The sequence below is a fragment of the Ranitomeya imitator genome, chromosome 2 (assembly GCF_032444005.1).
Source record: "Ranitomeya imitator isolate aRanImi1 chromosome 2, aRanImi1.pri, whole genome shotgun sequence".
Taxonomy (NCBI): Eukaryota; Metazoa; Chordata; class Amphibia; order Anura; family Dendrobatidae; genus Ranitomeya; species Ranitomeya imitator.
Genome location: NC_091283.1, coordinates 370,726,147 through 370,745,463, shown reverse-complemented (window position 1 = coordinate 370,745,463; position 19,317 = coordinate 370,726,147). Strand labels below are relative to the sequence as shown.

The window sequence follows — 19,317 nt, the reverse complement described above, 5'->3', positions numbered from 1 at the left end:
TTGTTTCTTCTGGTGGCCTACCTGTCTGATGGACATGAAGAGGTACGTTCTCTCTTGTGAGGTATGTGCACGTTTTAAGACCTCTCGTGTAACACCTATGGGATTGCTGCAACCACTACCAGTCCCCTCTCGCCCTTGGGGGTCTATTTTTTTGGATTTTATAGTGGAATTTCCCACCTCTGGTGGAAAGAATGCTATTCTAGTGGTGATGGATCGTCTTACTAAAGTTGCTCACTTCATCCCTTGCACTGGTCTTCCCTCAGCTAAGGAGACGATTGAGCTGGTCATTTAGAATGCGTTCCGGCTGCATGTAGTTCCGGATGAGATTATTTCTGATCGGGGAGTGCAGTTTACCTCCAGATTCTGGAAAAGATTTTGTTCTGCACTTGGTATCAATGTCTGTCTGTCCTCAGCATATCATCATCAGACCACTGGACAAGCGGAGTGGACTAATCAGACGCTGGAGCAATATTTTTGGTGTTATATCAACCACTCACAGGATGACTGGCTGGAGTTGCTTCCTTTAGCAGAATTCTCTTATAAAAACTTGCAGAAAGGTAACACCCTTCTTTGCCAATCTGGGATTTCATCCTAGTATTCTCCCCAGATGCCCGGTTGAGGCTCTGGTGCCCGCAGTACATGAGAGGTTAGCAAGGATGAGACAAGATCTTGAAACTCTGAAAGAATCGCTATCTACCGCACAGGAAAGATACAATCGATCTGCCGATAAGTTCTGGAGACCTGCACCTATCTTTAAGGTAGGAGACTCTGTGTGGTTATCCATGAAGAATTTAAAATTGAATGTGCCTTCACAGAAGCTGGGACAAAAATTCATCGGTCTTTTCAAGATCTCTGGGATTGTAAGCTCCGCCCTCCTATCATCTGAAGTTGCCAAAGACCTTGAAGGTACACCCTGTGTTTCATGTCTCCCTGTTAAAACCAGTGTCTCCAAATACTTTTCAGGGTTGTATTACACCTCCTCCTCAGCCTGTGTTAGTGGACAGAAAAGAACAGTTTATGTAGAGAAGATTCTGGATTCTAGGATCCGCAGGAATCAACTGCAGTACCTCATCAAATGGCAAGGATATCCATTTGAGAACTCTTGGGAGCCCGTGGGCAATATCTGTGCTCCTCAAATAATTTCTCTGTTCCATCAGAAATATCCTGACAAGCCTGGTCTTGGATTGTCCTGAGGCCACTTCTGAGGTGGGAGTAATGTAATGATTCAGGATTTTTTTTGTGCCTGTTCACCCTGATCCAAGATGGAGTGTTTGATCTTGCCCTGTCATGGAACTTCCTGTCTGTCCTGATTATTTAAGTCTTAGTAACCCAATGTTTACCCTGGTTACCATTGTAAATGTAAAAAAAAACAAACACTACATACTTACATTTCGGTGTCTGTCACCCGGCCTCAGCTTCCCTGCACTGTGTCAGCGCCGGCCAGCCATAAAGCAGAGCGGTGACGTCACCGCTGTGCTTTACGGCTGGCCGGCGCTCACAGTCAGTGCAGGAAGCAGAGCGCCGGGGACAGACACCGGAATGTAAGTATGTACTTTTTTTTTTTTTTACATTTACAATGGTAACCAGGGTAAACATCGGGTTACTAAGCGCGGCCCTGCACTTAGTAACCCGATGTTTACCCTGGTTACCAGTGAAGACATCGCTGAATCGGCGTCACACATGCCGATTCAGCGATGTCTGCGGGAGATCCAGCGACGAAATAAAGTTCTGGCCTTTCTGCTCCGACCAACGATGTCACAGCAGGATCCAGATCGCTGCTGCGTGTCAAACACAACGATATCGCTAGCCAGGACGCTGCAACGTCACGGATCGCTAGCGATATCGTTGTTAAGTGTGATGGTACCTTTACTGGACTTCCTTGTTTAAATACTGTGTGCATTCCCACTACGCTTCTTCTGGATTCCCACGTTTAAGTACTGTGTGCATTCACACTAATAAGCTACTGGACTTCCTCATTTAAGTGTCTTGTTTGCTCCGGCATCATATCCTTGCTGGACTGGTTTATATTAGCGGTCGCGTCCCGCTATTCACTGTGCTGTGATTTACTATATTGTGCTGAGCACTTCGTTACAATTGCAGGAATATCTGTGTTAGTTTTGTTAGCATTTCTATTTTGTTAAAATACATCTTTTACTGCAGCTTTGCTCTCAGACTGGTTTTATCCCACGTTAGCAGATTCCTTAGTACCCACATAATTGTTACAGTACTATCCAAACCACCAGGTCTGAGTCTACAGCAAAGGGAACGGAGGGAAAATATGTCTCCTGGAGCACAAACCCCCCGAAATCACCTCAGTAATGGAAGGGTTAGTGTCTCCGCTCAGTAATGGGGAATCTCCAGCACCTACCTCCACCTGCAGAGCCGCACACCACATATATGGCTGCTCTGTGCGCACAGGACCTGTGATGAGGTCACAGGAGGGGAGGAGTCAGGGGTCACATGATCAGGGGCCTCAGTGTATGCAGGACTGTGCTGGTTGTCATGGTGCTGGATGAGGGGGAAGATTATGTGTGGGGTCAGGAGGGGTTTACAGGGTGGATGTAGCAGAGCCGTGTGTGTACGAGGTGTACGGAGCGGAGCCAAGGGTGTACGAGGTGTACGGAGCAGAGCCGTGTGTGTACGAGGTGTACGGAGTGGAGCCGTGTGTGTACGAGGTGTACGGAGCGGAGCCAAGGGTGTACGAGGTGTACGGAGCAGAGCCGTGTGTGTACGAGGTGTACGGAGCAGAGCCGTGTGTGTACGAGGTGTACGGAGCGGAGCCGTGTGTGTATGAGGTGTACGGAGCAGAGCCGTGTGTGTACGAGGTGTACGGAGCAGAGCCGTGTGTGTACGAGGTGTACGGAGCGGAGCCGTGTGTGTACGAGGTGTACGGAGCAGAGCCGTGTGTGTATGAGGTGTACGGAGCAGAGCCGTGTGTGTACGAGGTGTACGGAGCGGAGCCGTGTGTGTATGAGGTGTACGGAGCAGAGCCGTGTGTGTACGAGGTGTACGGAGCGGAGCCGTGTGTGTACGAGGTGTACGGAGCGGAGCCGTGTGTGTATGAGGTGCACAAAGTGAAGTTGTGTGAGTCACGCAAACACACTGTATAATGGTCCTTAGTTTTTCCCCACACACATATTGCATCATGGCACCTAGTAATCTCCCTCACACTTTATGATGGCCCCCACTAGTCTGCCCAATACTTTATCATGGGCCCCAGTAGTATTCCCCACACTGTATGATGGTGACTAGTTGTCTCAACGACACTCTATGATAGCCCCCAATAGTCTGCCCCACACTATAAAATGGCCCCCAGTAGGCTTCACACACTGTATGATGTCCCCCAGGAGTCTTCCCCACACTACTATGGCCTCCAGTAGTCTCAACCACACTGTACGATAGCCCCCAGTAGTCTACTTCACACTGTATGATGGCCCCCAGTAGTATCTCCAACACTGTATCATGTGCCCCAGTAGTCTTCCCCAATCTGTGTGATGGCCCCAAGTAGCCTTCACTACACTGTACAATGGCCCCCAGTAGTCTCCCCTACACTCTCTGATGCCCCCAATAGTCTTCCCCACACTATAAGATTGGCCACCAGTAGTCTCCACTGTGCGATTTACGGGGGTAGTCTCCCCCACACAGTATGATGGCCCCAAGTAGTCTGGGGCGCAGTGCTCCCCGCAGGTTACAATGAAAATCCGGAACCGTAAGTGGAGGGATCACTTCCAGGACTCTGGGACATAATTTACGGCAGACTGGAAAGGGTATAAAATCAACTCCTCATAGCAGGATCATCCTAGCTGAAGGAACATTCCAAAATGTATGACAGTAACCAAACAGGAGAGCCTATGGGGGTAACAGCACCACCAGCTTTTTTTAGTTTCCTCTCCAGGTGGTGTGAGTCCTGGGGAAACCCCTGCACAAACTATTTTAATGCCTATATTTTTACTTGTATTTATTGGAGGACAGGCCTCGGAAAGCACAGGCCTAAACAAAACATAAACAATGTGCATTATGCAAAAATAAATTATAGAGTCTGCATACAGAAAAAAATTATGTTCATCCTGTATTGTTAGAACCCTAATCAAAGAATCGCATTTTCTTACGTAAAGTATGTAGTCCATGATCAAGGCTGAAATTAAAAAATCATTGAAGAAGTTCAGGCAACCCTACCATCATCAGGAAGGCAAAAAACATGTTAGATTCTAGCCCAGAAGATAGGAGGATAACTAGTGGGGGGTTCTACTCAGATAAGTCATCATACTCCTCCTCGGATGATTGCGTGGGTCTGCCATGCTTTCCCATCAAAAACATAGGAAAACTGGTGAAAGTAGTCAGAGCAGCAATGAGTGTAGCAGAGATAAGTCTGAAAGCATAAATGTTTCCTGTCGACAAGAGCAAAGTCTCTCTCTAAGAAAGAATGGAAAAGTCAGATAAAAAAGCTTTTATCCCAAGAGAAATTTAAAAAATATATGCTTTTGAGGCTGAGGTTTAAGAGATCTGGGACAAGTGTTATGGCTGGCAATCAGGCAACACAGCGTGCAGTAATCAGCGCACATACAGAGACCTGGCAATAACCAAAAACAATAGAACAAGCTCTGAGACGTGGAATCTCTGTAGACTGCAGTACCTGATCTATCCTCACACAACTATAAGCAGCAGTGGATTGCGCCTATCACTACCTATGCAACTCGGCACTGCCTGAGGAGCTGACTAGCCTGAAGATAGAAATACAAGCCTGACTTACCTCAGAGAAATACCCCAAAGGAATAGGCAGCCCCCCACATATAATGACTGTTAGCAAGATGAAAAGACAAACGTAGGAATGAAATAGATTCAGCAAAGTGAGGCCCGATATTCTAGACAGAGCGAGGATAGCAAAGAGAACTATGCAGTCTACAAAAAACCCTAAAACGAAAACCACGCAAAGGGGCAAAAAGACCCACCGTGCCGAACTAACAGCACGGCGGTGCACCCCTTTGCCTCTCAGAGCTTCCAGCAAAAGTTAATAGCAAGCTGGACAGAAAAAAACAGAAAACAAACTAGAAGCACTTATCTAGCAGAGCAGCAGGCCCAAGGAAAGATGCAGTAGCTCAGATCCAACACTGGAACATTGACAAGGAGCAAGGAAGACAGACTCAGGTGGAGCTAAATAGCAAGGCAGCCAACGAGCTCACCAAAACACCTGAGGGAGGAAGCCCAGAGACTGCAATACCACTTGTGACCACAGAAGTGAATTCAGCCACAGAATTCACAACAGTACCCCCCCCCTTGAGGAGGGGTCACCGAACCCTCACCAGAACCCCCAGGCCGACCAGGATGAGCCACATGAAAGGCACGAACAAGATCTGGGGCATGGACATCAGAGGCAAAAACCCAGGAATTATCTTCCTGAGCATAACCCTTCCATTTGACCAGATACTGGAGTTTCCGTCTAGAGACACGAGAATCCAAAATCTTCTCCACAATATACTCCAATTCCCCCTCCACCAAAACAGGGGCAGGAGGCTCCACAGATGGAACCATAGGTGCCACGTATCTCCTCAACAACGACCTATGGAATACATTATGTATGGAAAAGGAGTCTGGGAGGATCAGACGAAAAGACACCGGATTGAGAATCTCAGAAATCCTATACGGACCAATAAAACGAGGTTTAAATTTAGGAGAGGAAACCTTCATAGGAATATGACGAGAGGATAACCAAACCAGATCCCCAACACGAAGTCGGGGTCCCACACGGCGTCTGCGATTAGCGAAAAGCTGAGCCTTCTCCTGGGACAAGGTCAAATTGTCCACTACCGGAGTCCAGATCTGCTGCAACCTGTCCACCACAGAATCCACACCAGGACAGTCCGAAGACTCAACCTGTCCTGAAGAGAAACGAGGATGGAACCCAGAATTGCAGAAAAATGGAGAGACCAAGGTAGCCGAGCTGGCCCGATTATTAAGGGCGAACTCAGCCAACGGCAAAAATGACACCCAATCATCCTGGTCAGCGGAAACAAAACATCTCAGATATGTTTCCAAGGTCTGATTGGTTCGTTCGGTCTGGCCATTAGTCTGAGGATGGAAGGCCGAGGAGAAAGATAGGTCAATGCCCATCCTACCACAAAAGGCTCGCCAGAACCTCGAGACAAACTGGGAACCTCTGTCAGAAACAATATTCTCAGGAATGCCATGTAAACGAACCACATGCTGGAAGAACAAAGGCACCAAATCAGAGGAGGAAGGCAATTTAACCAAGGGCACCAGATGGACCATTTTAGAAAAGCGATCACAGACCACCCAAATGACCGACATTTTTTGAGAAACGGGAAGGTCAGAAATGAAATCCATCGAAATATGTGTCCAAGGCCTCTTCGGGACCGGCAAGGGCAAAAGCAACCCACTGGCACGTGAACAGCAGGGCTTAGCCCTAGCACAAATTCCACAGGACTGCACAAAAGCACGCACATCCCGCGACAGAGATGGCCACCAGAAGGATCTAGCAACCAACTCCCTGGTACCAAAGATTCCAGGATGACCGGCCAGCACCGAACAATGAAGTTCAGAGATAACTTTACTAGTCCACCTATCAGGGACGAACAGTTTCTCGGCCGGACAACGATCAGGTTTATTAGCCTGAAATTTCTGCACACCGAAGAGACACTTTGATCCCTTCACGAACAAGGAATTAGCACGCAGTATCTGGAAAACCATTCTGACTTGCTTCACATGAGACTCCCAATCATCTGAGAAGATCAAAATGTCATCCAAGTAAACAATCAAGAATTTATCCAGATACTCACGGAAAATGTCATGCATAAAAGACTGAAAAACAGATGGAGCATTGGCAAGTCCGAACGGCATCACCAGATACTCAAAATGACCCTCGGGCGTATTAAATGCCGTTTTCCATTCATCTCCCTGCCTGATTCTCACCAGATTATACGCACCACGAAGATCAATCTTAGTAAACCAACTAGCCCCCTTAATCCGAGCAAACAAGTCAGAAATCAATGGCAAGGGATACTGAAACTTAACAGTGATCTTATTAAGAAGGCGGTAATCAATACACGGTCTTAGCGAACCATCCTTCTTGGCTACAAAAAAGAACCCTGCTCCCAATGGTGACGACGATGGGCGAATATGTCCCTTCTCCAGGGACTCCTTCACATAACTGCGCATAGCGGTGTGTTCAGGTACAGACAAATTAAATAAACGACCCTTAGGGAATTTACTACCAGGAATCAAATCGATAGCACAATCACAATTCCTATGCGGAGGTAGGGCATCAGACTTGGACTCTTCAAATACATCCTGAAAGTCCGACAAGAACTCTGGGATGTCAGAAGGAATGGATGACGAAATAGACAAAAATGGAACATCACCATGTACTCCCTGACAACCCCAGCTGGTTACCGACATAGAGTTTCAATCCAATACTGGATTATGGGTTTGTAGCCATGGCAACCCCAACACGACCACATCATGCAAATTATGTAGTACCAGAAAGCGAATAACTTCCTGATGTGCAGGAGCAATGCACATGGTCAGCTGGGCCCAGTACTGAGGCTTATTCTTGGCCAAAGGTGTAGCATCAATTCCTCTCAACGGAATAGGACACCGCAAAGGCTCCAAGAAAAATCCACAACGTTTAGCATAATCCAAATCCATCAGATTCAGGGCAGCGCCTGAATCCACAAACGCCATGACAGAATACGATGACAAAGAGCACATTAAGGTAATGGACAAAAGGAATTTGGACTGTACAGTACCAATAACGGCAGAGCTATCGAACCGCCTAGTGCGTTTAGGACAATTAGAAATAGCATGAGTAGAATCACCACAATAGAAACACAGTCTGTTCAGACGTCTGTGTTCTTGCCGTTCTACTTTAGTCATAGTCCTGTCGCACTGCATAGGCTCAGGTTTACTCTCAGACAATACCGCCAGATGGTGCACAGATTTACGCTCGCGCAAGCGACGACCGATCTGAATGGCCAAGGACATAGACTCATTCAAACCAGCAGGCATAGGAAATCCCACCATTACATCCTTAAGAGCTTCAGAGAGACCCTTTCTGAACAAAGCCGCTAGTGCAGATTCATTCCACAGAGTGAGTACTGACCACTTCCTAAATTTCTGACAATATACTTCTACATCATCCTGACCCTGGCATAAAGCCAGCAGATTTTTCTCAGCCTGATCCACTGAATTAGGCTCATCGTAAAGCAATCCCAGCGCCTGGAAAAATGCATCAACATTACTCAATGCAGAATCTCCTGGTGCAAGAGAAAACGCCCAGTCCTGTGGGTCGCCGCGCAAAAAAGAAATAATAATCAAAACCTGTTGAATAGGATTACCAGAAGAATGAGGTTTCAAGGCCAAAAATAGCTTACAATTATTTCTGAAGCTCAGGAACTTAGTTCTGTCACCAAAAAACAAATCAGGAATCGGAATTCTTGGTTCTAGCATCGATTTCTGATCAATAGTATCTTGAATCTTTTGTACATTTACAACGAGATTATCCATTGAGGAGCACAGAGCCTGAATATCCATGTCCACAGCTGTGTCCTGAAGCACTCTAATGTCTAGGGGAAAAAAAGACTGAAGACAGAGCTAAGAAAAAAAAATGATGTCAGGATTTCTTTTTTCCCTCTATTGGGAATCATTGGTTGGCTCCTTGTACTGTTATGGCTGGCAATCAGGCAACACAGCGTGCAGTAATCAGCGCACATACAGAGACCTGGCAATAACCAAAAACAATAGAACAAGCTCTGAGACGTGGAATCTCTGTAGACTGCAGTACCTGATCTATCCTCACACAACTATAAGCAGCAGTGGATTGCGCCTATCACTACCTATGCAACTCGGCACTGCCTGAGGAGCTGACTAGCCTGAAGATAGAAATACAAGCCTGACTTACCTCAGAGAAATACCCCAAAGGAATAGGCAGCCCCCCACATATAATGACTGTTAGCAAGATGAAAAGACAAACGTAGGAATGAAATAGATTCAGCAAAGTGAGGCCCGATATTCTAGACAGAGCGAGGATAGCAAAGAGAACTATGCAGTCTACAAAAAACCCTAAAACGAAAACCACGCAAAGGGGCAAAAAGACCCACCGTGCCGAACTAACAGCACGGCGGTGCACCCCTTTGCCTCTCAGAGCTTCCAGCAAAAGTTAATAGCAAGCTGGACAGAAAAAACAGAAAACAAACTAGAAGCACTTATCTAGCAGAGCAGCAGGCCCAAGGAAAGATGCAGTAGCTCAGATCCAACACTGGAACATTGACAAGGAGCAAGGAAGACAGACTCAGGTGGAGCTAAATAGCAAGGCAGCCAACGAGCTCACCAAAACACCTGAGGGAGGAAGCCCAGAGACTGCAATACCACTTGTGACCACAGAAGTGAATTCAGCCACAGAATTCACAACAGACAAGGTACCAAATATAGACGTTGCTTCTGCACCTATTGCCAAGCAGGAACCTAATCTCTGCCTGACCCTAGCGATAGGCCCTGAATAGGGAGGGAATGGGGGTAAACGCTAGTCAGCTCCCACTCCAACTAAAGACAGAGGGTGGACAAACAAGGTGAAACCGTTATCTTGACAAGACCACCGAGATATCTCGCCAGCAATCCTCCAAGAGTACTCCAAGAAGACACTAGCCGACTACTAGTACTCCCAAACAGACAGAGGGAATTTGAGCTAACACCATCACCTTGCTGAAGAGACTGAAGGTATTTAAACCTTCATCAAGGGTATGTTAATTAGCAGCAGAAGGTGGAGGTAACTGTTCGGTCCTAGAGGGAGAAGAATATCACTCCATAACAGAGATGCAAAAATCAAGAAGGTGCTTGTTGAGCTAATTGCAATGACCTTCTACAGCCGGATCCAGGATGACTGTCACACCTGACACACCCATGACTGACCAATTACTAGCAAGCTTCCCAACTATTGTGACGGCAGCAAATTTCCTGGTAGATTCAACTGTGGACGCAGACAAGACTCACAACACACACATGGTCTTTCTCAAATTCAGTCAGAAGGGCCCTGTCATGATCCAGGTTGGGGTTTGCTTTCGGCTTTCCAACCTTGTCAGACAGGGGTTAATCTTCTCTGCCTGCCCCTCTGACACTGCATACCTGGCTGTTGCTGACTTGGCTTGTACGACCTCTCTCTACTGCCCCCTAGTGGTTTTTGCTCAGCTCTGCGGGTACTTGCTTGATGTGAGCTCCTGTTACCTCCTTTCCTCGCCCTCTGGTGGTTGTCCCTGTATTGCACATTATCACTGACCAATATTGAGAGAAAAAAGACCTCCACTGTGGCATGGATCCGCTCTGCACTTTGACGGATCAAGTAGCCAGTCTTACACAAATAATGCAGAATTTGTCTGTAGAGCATAGGGCCTTGATTACGCCTCACCAGCAAGTACAGAGAGAGCTGGCTGAGACAGTTAAGACTGCCCGAGATGCTGCCTCGATGGATGGTGATGTTACTGACGTTGCCTTGCATTCCCCTGAACCTTCTGTTAAACTCCCTGACACCTTTTCTGGTGAGAAGGAAAAGTTCCGTGTGTTCAGGGAAAATTGAAAGTTGTTGATTTCCCTTAAGGTACCGTCACACTAAGCGACGCTGCAGCGATACCGACAACGATCCGGATCGCTGCAGCGTCGCTGTTTGGTCGCTGGAGAGCTGTCACACAGACAGCTCTCCAGCGACCAACGATGCCGGTAACCAGGGTAAACATCGGGTTACTAAGCGCAGGGCCGCGCTTAGTAACCCGATGTTTACCCTGGTTACCATCGTTAAAGTCACCGCTCTGCTTTCCGGCCGCTGTGCTCACAGCCAGAGCAGAGAAGCCCAGCGCCGGGGACAGACAGCGGTAGGTAAGTATGTAGTGGTTGTTTTTTTTACTTTAACGATGGTAACCAGGGTAAACATCGGGTTACTAAGCGCGGCCCTGCGCTTAGTAACCCGATGTTTACCCTGGTTACCAGCGAAGACATCGCTGAATCGGCGTCACACACGCCGATTCAGCGATGTCAGCGGGTGATCCAGCGACGAAACAAAGTTCTGGACTTTCTTCCACGACCAGCGATATCACAGCAGGGGCCTGATCGCTGCTGCCTGTCACACTGGACGATATCGCTAGCCAGGACGCTGCAACGTCATGGATCGCTAGCGATATCGTCTAGTGTGACGGTACCTTTAGACCCCGATCTTCAGGGGGATGAGAGTCAGCGGGTGGGAATTATCATATCTTTACTCTTTAGGCTGAACTGGATGGACAAATGTCTTTTTTCGGCCTTACTAACTATGTTACTATATACAATTATTAGGTTCTGTAGAAGGACGTAGATCTGGGTATTTATTATGATGGAATATAGGCTGAACTGGATGGACAAATGTCTTTTTTCGGCCTTACTAACTATGTTACTATGTTACTATGTTACTCAGGGAAGGTCTGCAGTCTTGGGCCTTTTCTTTACCCCCGTCTGCTTCGGAGAGAGTGTCTGTGGATAGGTTTTTTATGCCCTAGGACTAATTTATGATGAACCTGACGGGGTCAGATTGGCGAAGGTGTCCTGGAATGACTCAGCACTCAGGTGCCAATTTCAGAGAGGACTATCTGATCATCTAAAGGATGCTCTGGCCCTTCATCCACCACCCAGTTCCCTAGAGGAGGCAATGATGCAGGCTGTCCGTATGGATTGGAGATTACTGGAGAGAAGAGTCATGCAATGGGAAGCCCTGTTGCTTCCGGTCAAGCCAAAGTTGGTGCCTCAAGCTGAACCCACGGAGTTGGGGACCACCACCTTCAAGGAGAGGAGACTGCGACAGGCAGGCAAACTCTGCATTACTGTGTTGCTCCAGGACATTGGAAGAAGGACTGCCCATTTTGTCCTTTGACCTTCCAAGGTGTCGGGAAATGCCTAAGTCTGGGTAACTGTTGAGGAGGTTACCCAGACTCTCATGTACATTTTTCCTCATTTCTTAAAGTACTGCTTAAAATGGAACTTGGTTTTAGGAACTGTTTTACTCCCACATTGGCTTTTGTGGACTGTGGGTCATCGGTGAACTTGATTGACTCTAAATTGGTGGCCAATTGTAAGTTAGGGACAGTTAGGTTGGAAACTGCCATGAACATTGTGGCCACTGATTCTACACCCCTCACTAAGGACGGTATCCGTTTTGTCTCAGAAGAATTTATTCTCAAGGTGGGGGCTGTACTCCAGGAGTGCATTTCATGTTTTATTTTGGACAATCTTGTTGCAGGGCTAGTGTTGGGGTTTCCCTGGCTGCAACTACACAACCTGATTATTGATATATTCAAATTCACAGAAGAAGCATGGGTCCCATATAATAATAAATAACCTCCAAGTGGCTTCATATATTGACCCAAAACAAGTAATCGGATGGTCTGTGTATACTCCCAATACACATCAAAAAATAAAAAGTGGAGTTCCATACACATAAATAACATAATATATTTATTATATTTATTACAAATATTATTACAAAATAAATTACAATTGAACAAACAAGAGACCCTAGTAAGAGACAAGTTAGTCCCAGGCAAAGGAGTAAACATGAAACATCACAATGGTACTAGTGAAAACCACCGCAAATTATACTGACTCACCCTGATATCCAATGCAGTAATCCTACATGTACAATGTTAATATAAGCATTGGATATCCCCAGTACGTCACCCTCAGAATGTCATAGTGACCAGTTTCCCCCATACAAGGGCGATCTGCAGTGTATCTAGTAGCCAAGTAGCTTACCCATGGTGATGTGGTATGATGCCAGAGGACCGGATCCACCCCCTGATGCGCATTTCGCGTAGGCATTATCAAAAGGGAATGTGAATTCCCTTTTGATAAAGCCTACGCGAACCGTAGTCACTTTTTTTTCACAATTCCAATTCTCTTATCACCTTACGGCTGGGTTCTAAAAATGTCAAGGCGGTTGCCTTATCTCGTAGTCTGGACCCAATATCTCCTCCCGAACCTCCTTCCTCCATTTTTCAACATGGGGTGGTTGTGGCTGGGATTTCCGCTGTGTTGGAGCAGGAGATTCGTGAAGCTCAGTCTCTGGCTCCTCCCTCCAGGCCTGGTAATAAGCTTTTTGTGCCTGTTCAGTTTCGTCTCAGGGTGCTCTGGGAGTTCGACAACTCGGCCCTGAGTGGGCATCGTGGGATCTCGGCCACCCATAAAGCCATCTCTAGGTTGTTTTGGTGGTCATCTTTGTCTTCAGGTGTTGTGAGGTCTGTGTCTGCCTGTGAAGTGTGTGCTTGTGCCAAAAACTCTCATAACCGGCCGGCCGGGAAATTGGTGACTTTGCTGATTTCAGATAGACCATGGACTCATTTGTCCATGGATTTTATCACCGATCTTCCTCCTTCTAATAGTAATACTGTCATTTGGGTGGTTGTGGACAGATTTAGCAAGCCAGCGCATTTTGTGCCTTTAACATCCTTGCCCAATGGGTGAAACTTTATCTCGACTGTTTGTGGAACATGTGGTGCGGTTGCATGGTGTGCCTTTGAGTGTGGTCTGGGATAGGGGGTCAGTTTATGTCCAAGTCTTGGAGGGCGTTTTGTAAAAGGTTGGGTATATGTTTGACTTTTTCGTCCGCTTACCATCCGGAAACTAATGGTCAAACTGATAGGACCAATCAGTCTCTGGAACACATTTTGCGATGTCTGACCACTGCAAGGCGGGATGATTGGTTCTCTTCTTTACCTTTTTGGTGGAATTTGCTTTTAACAACCGCATTAATCAGTCCACAGGCACCTCCCCTTTTTTCTGCAACTATGGTTTTCACCCTCATTTTGGGGAATTTTCTCAATTAGATTCAGGGTTTCCCAGGGCAGATTTGGCTATCCGGCGGTTGGGAGAGGTATGTAATGAGGACCAGAAGAATATTGGAGAGACTCAGGGCAAATATAAATTTTTTTACTGACAAAAGACGGGCTGTCGGGCTTGTATTCCAGGTAGGGGATAAGGTTTGGTTATCTACCCGGAATATTAAGCTATGTGCACACATGTGGATTTTGATGCGTTTCTGCGGCGACTCGAGGAAATTCATCAAATCTGCAGTGTAGTGCACAGTCAATGTTAGTCAATATGAAATTCACATTTATTGTGCACATGCTGCGACAAAAAACACGCGGAATCGCAACTTTTTTTCTGCAGCATGTCAATTCTTTTGGCCGATCTGCAGCATTTGTGCACCCAGGGGTGGACTAAGGGTAGCCAGGGCCCCGGGCTGTTCAGACTCTGTGGACCTCCCCACAGAGGCAAAAATTTTTGGGCCCCCTTGAGACTCTGCCCAGGCTCCACCCCAGCCCCGCTTCCACCCCTTGAACTGTCCACAGTCCCACCGCTCTCTCTTGGAAAACTTCCACTTCTCACCTATCACACATTAACAGTTCCCATCACCAGATCATACATATAACCGGCAGCTTTTGTTTTGGGCAAAAGATTTTTTAAGCTGCCACCATAACACGGTAGACACTTTTGGCCGGGCCCTACTCTACTGTAATCTATTATATATTTGTTAAAATATGCAATACAATTTAGGTATATTTTTATTTATTTTTCAATTTTTAAAATGACCAATAATATCACATGCAAGGAACAAATACCGCTACACCATGTCCAGACTATATATTACCACCAGTGACCGAATAATATCACATACAAGGTACAAATACCACCGCACCTTGACATGACCACACATTACCACCACAAAGTGACCAAATAGCACATAAAAGGGACAAATACCGCAAGACCATGTCCAGACCACATATTACCACCACATAGTGACTCAATACTACAATACTGATCAGTAATAAAAAAATTAAAAAAACACAATACTATCACCATAAGTGCCATTAAACACAGGAGATCTGTACTTAGTATGCAGTGTCAGTGTACAGGTAATACAGTGATCACTGGTGATATTATACACAGGAGCTCTGTATATTATGTATAGGTAATGCAGTGATCACTGGTGAGATTATACACAGGACCTCTGTATATAGTATGCAGTGTATGGTGTCAGTGTATATTTGTAACACATTGACTTACCAGTGATGTCTCTAGGTGAAGTCCTTCATCTTTGTTTTCCATCTTTCATCCAGCACAGATCGCCATCACTTCTTCCAGCCAGGGCTCATCTCTGCAGGAAATAACACAGTTATCTCGAGCTCCGCTTGCAAAACACATTATTTAATTTTTCCCAACTTCTACATTACACCACATGAAGAAAAAAAGGCGACATAGTATCACTCTATGCAGTAACAGGACCGCCCCATTTAAACTAGTATACTCAAAATAAGAAAATAAATACATCACTGCAGTAATAATATACTTAATTAGCCCCTATGGTAATAATATTCCCCATCCTAGCCCCCGTGTGCCTCATTCCTGGCTTCAGCCATATGTTCTCACATCCTGCCCTCATGAGTATCCATTCTGCCCCATATGATCTCCCCATCCTGCCCCATCTGTCTCCATCGTATCCATCCTGCCCCATGATCCCGCACGATCTGTCTTCAACCCTGCCCCATATGTTTCCAATCCTGCCCCCAGTGTCTTCAATCGTGCCCCCATGTTTTTCATCCTGCCCCATGTCTCCAAGCATGCCCGTATCTCCATTATGCCCCCTGTGTCTCCAATCATGCCACTGTGTCTCCAGTCAGGCCCCCTGTGTCTCGAATCATACCCCGTATCTCCATTCTGTCCCCATGTCCAGCATTTTGCCCTCGTGTCTCACAGTCTGCCCCGGGCCCCCCCGGATCACCACTCTCAATAATAAAAACAAGTTCTTCTTACTTGGCCGTGCTCCTGCGGCGAAGCTCCCTCCACGAAGCTGAAGCATGCACTTGCCGGCGACTGACAATGATGTCAGACGCCGGCGACGTGGGCGCTGCGGCTGACGTCAGCTGCCAGCCTCCAATTTCCTGGTGGCTGTTAACTATTGTCGTGCGGGAGTTAAACTGCTGCAGCTCCACTAAGGACCTGGTTTAGCCTGCCGGTAGGGGCCCGGTGAGCAGATGAAACCAGGCCCAATGTGGGCTCCCACTGCCCACCAGGCCCCCCACACCACTGGCTCCTGGGCTACCGCCCAGATTGACCTCATTATAATCTACCACTGTCTGCACCCATTGACTTCCATTTAGTCAGGCACATCTGCAGCAAACCCGCAGATGTAAAAAATATCTGCGGTTTTGCTGCGGATGAAATGCTGCAGATCAGGAGGAGGGAGTGTGTGGGTGGAGCTATGTGCGTGTATAGTGTGTGCGGGGGTCTGCGTGTATGTGTGTGTGCGTGTGTCCATGCGTGTCTGTGTAGGCATCCATTGTCTGATAGCACTGCTGCTCCCATCTGGCAATGAATGCTCACAGTGACAGCATTGCTGATGGGAAAGTAGTCCCATCAGATAATGGCTGTGTTCAGTAGTAAAAAAAAACCATACAGAACATGCAACATATAACATACAGTACATACACATAAGGCTACGTTCACATTAGCGTCATGCGACGCAGCGTCGCCGACGCACGACAACGCATGCGTCATGCGCCCCTATCTTTATCATTGGGGACGCATGCGTTGCGTTGTCGTGCGTTTTCGGTAAAACGCACAACGCATGCGTCGTTTCACCGCACATGGGTGGCGTCGGAGACGCTACCATGTTGCATTTTTGTAGCGTCCAAAAAACGCGCGCGTCGCACTTGCGTCGCACTTGAGTCGTCAATGCGTTACAATTTCCCATTGAAACGTATTGACAACGCACTTGCGTCGCGGGTGTGCGTCGTGCGTGCGTTGTACGACGCATGCGTCGTTAGATAAAATGAAACAAAAAAGTGTCTAGACATTGTCTAGACAGTGCAAACAGTGAGAAAAACATCCCCCATATATAAAGAAAATGTTGCATTGTTTGTCACTTCTGCTGCAGCATCTTGAGGCAAGACACCAGAGGCACATCTCCAGAATATCTAGAGGCATCACACCAGAACACCAGACGACTTCTACTATTCATCCGCTGTCCAGAGATGTAAGTATAGAATGATTCTGTGCATTTTCTCCATGTTTTTTTAAATTATTTTTGCAAGTTGTGTATTATATTCTGCACTGTGGTTAAAGATATTGTGGTATTTTTAGTCTGGTAGTGATGTATGGCGTTGTATAGGATGGCGTTTCATTGTCTGCGGCCTTGATTATTGTTCTTTCCAGGATAGATTTTTCGTTTCCATTTTTTGGTTTGGTGGTGTTTTTTGTATTCAGTTGTGATGTTTTATTCTTGCGTTATCTGATGGCGTTTAATAGTCTCCGGCCCTGTCGGTTTTATTGTTAAGTATGGTAGTATAGAATGATTCTGCGCCCTTTTATTAAATGTAATAATTTATATTGCAAGTTGTGTATTATGTTCAGCACTGTGGTTGTGTAAAGACATTGTTGTATGTTTCTGGTTGTGATGTATGGCGTTGTATGGCCCTTTTATTGTCTCCGGCCCTGTCGGTTTTATTGTTAAGTATGGTAGTATAGAATGATTCTGCGCCCTTTTATTAAATGTAATAATTTATATTGCAAGTTGTGTATTATGTTCAGCACTGTGGTTGTGTAAAGACATCGTTGTATGTTTATGGTTGTGATGTATGGCGTTGTATGGCCCTTTTATTGTCTCCGTCCCTGTCGGTTTTATTGTAAAGTATGGTGTGTTATTAATGTTTCTGCCCTTAATTTTTGGGGGTTGTTAATTTTTTACTTTCAAAAAAATATTGTGTTTTTTGTGTTTTTTGTGTTGCTCCGTGCATACTGTACTTTTTTTTAAAAAAAAAAACCTTTTGGGATTACTACATAGGGTCTGTTGTAGATTAGTTTTCTTATCTTTAGGCTTTTGTACTCTGCCATTGGGTTGTCTCTGCCATTGTTTCTTTAATTTAATCAATGTGGCAGTGTTGTTTGCTCAGCGTTAGTTCAGTTGGAGTGCAATGTTCTTTGTGGTTTAAATGAGTTTTTTTTTTTTATATTGCTGGATTGTGCATAGGAGCATAGGATCAATGTTATTTTGTTCTTTATTTCAGAATTGCATTAGTCATGGCCAGAGGCAGCGATTCCAGCCACACCCCACCGCTGAGGAGTCCGGTGAGTACATGATCTACTATTGCTTACTATATCGCTGTCATTTGTAGTTGGTTCACTCAACTTTTTGGTAAACTATTTTGCAGGATTCTTCAAGTGAGGAGGAGAACCAGGAGGAACAGAGGGAGCAGCAGCAGGGACCACGGGGCCAAGCTGTGGTTGCAGGACGGAGAGTAAGTATTTATTTCAAACCTATTCATTTTTTTTGTTTAATTTTTTTGTTTTTGCGGTTATGGGGGGTGGTGGGAGGTTGTGGTGTTGTGTGTAGCAGGTGGCGGTGGAGGAGGTAGGGACAATTTTTTTTATCTTTCAAACATTAATATTTTCCATTTTTTCTAGGTTTCACAACGGGCCCTGGATGAACCACTCGATATTGACATGATGGTGGCATCCATTGAAGCACGGGGCCCGTTGTGGGACAGCCGTGACCCCCGGCACGCGGACCAGGGCATATTGCGGCGTCTGTGGAAAGAGGTGGCACAATCGCTGTGGGATGGCTTCGACAGCGCTTCACCCAAGGCCAAAGCTAGTTTCCGTAAGTATTTACAAAATGCTGCTGTGACCCATCATGCCAGGATTACACAACTGTCTGTGATGTCTTCTATTGGGATTGCACACGGTTGCGTAATCGTTTTCAATATATTATCTAAAACCTTTTTTATTTTTTCAATTTATACACAGTTAAACAATTGAAGACCAGATGGCGCTCCATGAAGGACCGCTTCAGGAGGGGCCTGAAAAAGGAGGGACAGACTCGTAGTGGTGCTGCCGCTTCAAGGACCTCGGTGTACAAGTACAACCGTATACTGCAGTTCTTGCGACTGGTCCTTGAAAGCAGAGAGTAAGTATAGTACCTATGCACACACCTAGTTTTTACAACATGCATATTCACATACAACATTCCAGCCATGTAGCTTATTGCCCAGCCATTTATTTTGGCAAGTACCAAGTATAGAAAGGAAGAAAAAAAAGGCAAGTTCACCGAGGTGTGAAAAGGAAAAAATACATACTTTTATCCTCTTCAATCATAAGCAGAGGATGAAACATCAGCACAATACAATAGACACTATCTACGCGTTTCAGGAGACAGGGAACATCAGACCTGAAACGCGTAGATAGTGTTTTTATTGTATTGTGCAGATGTTTCATCCTCTGCTTCTGATTGAAGTG

General features: G+C 46.1%; 1 pseudogene; it reads right to left on the bottom strand.

Annotated features, from left to right (window-relative positions):
- The window catches only part of LOC138666599 (zinc finger protein 850-like), a 75,481-nt pseudogene extending 73,056 nt beyond the window's left edge, over positions 1-2,425 (bottom strand).
- Positions 2,426-19,317: the final 16,892 nt, after the last annotated feature.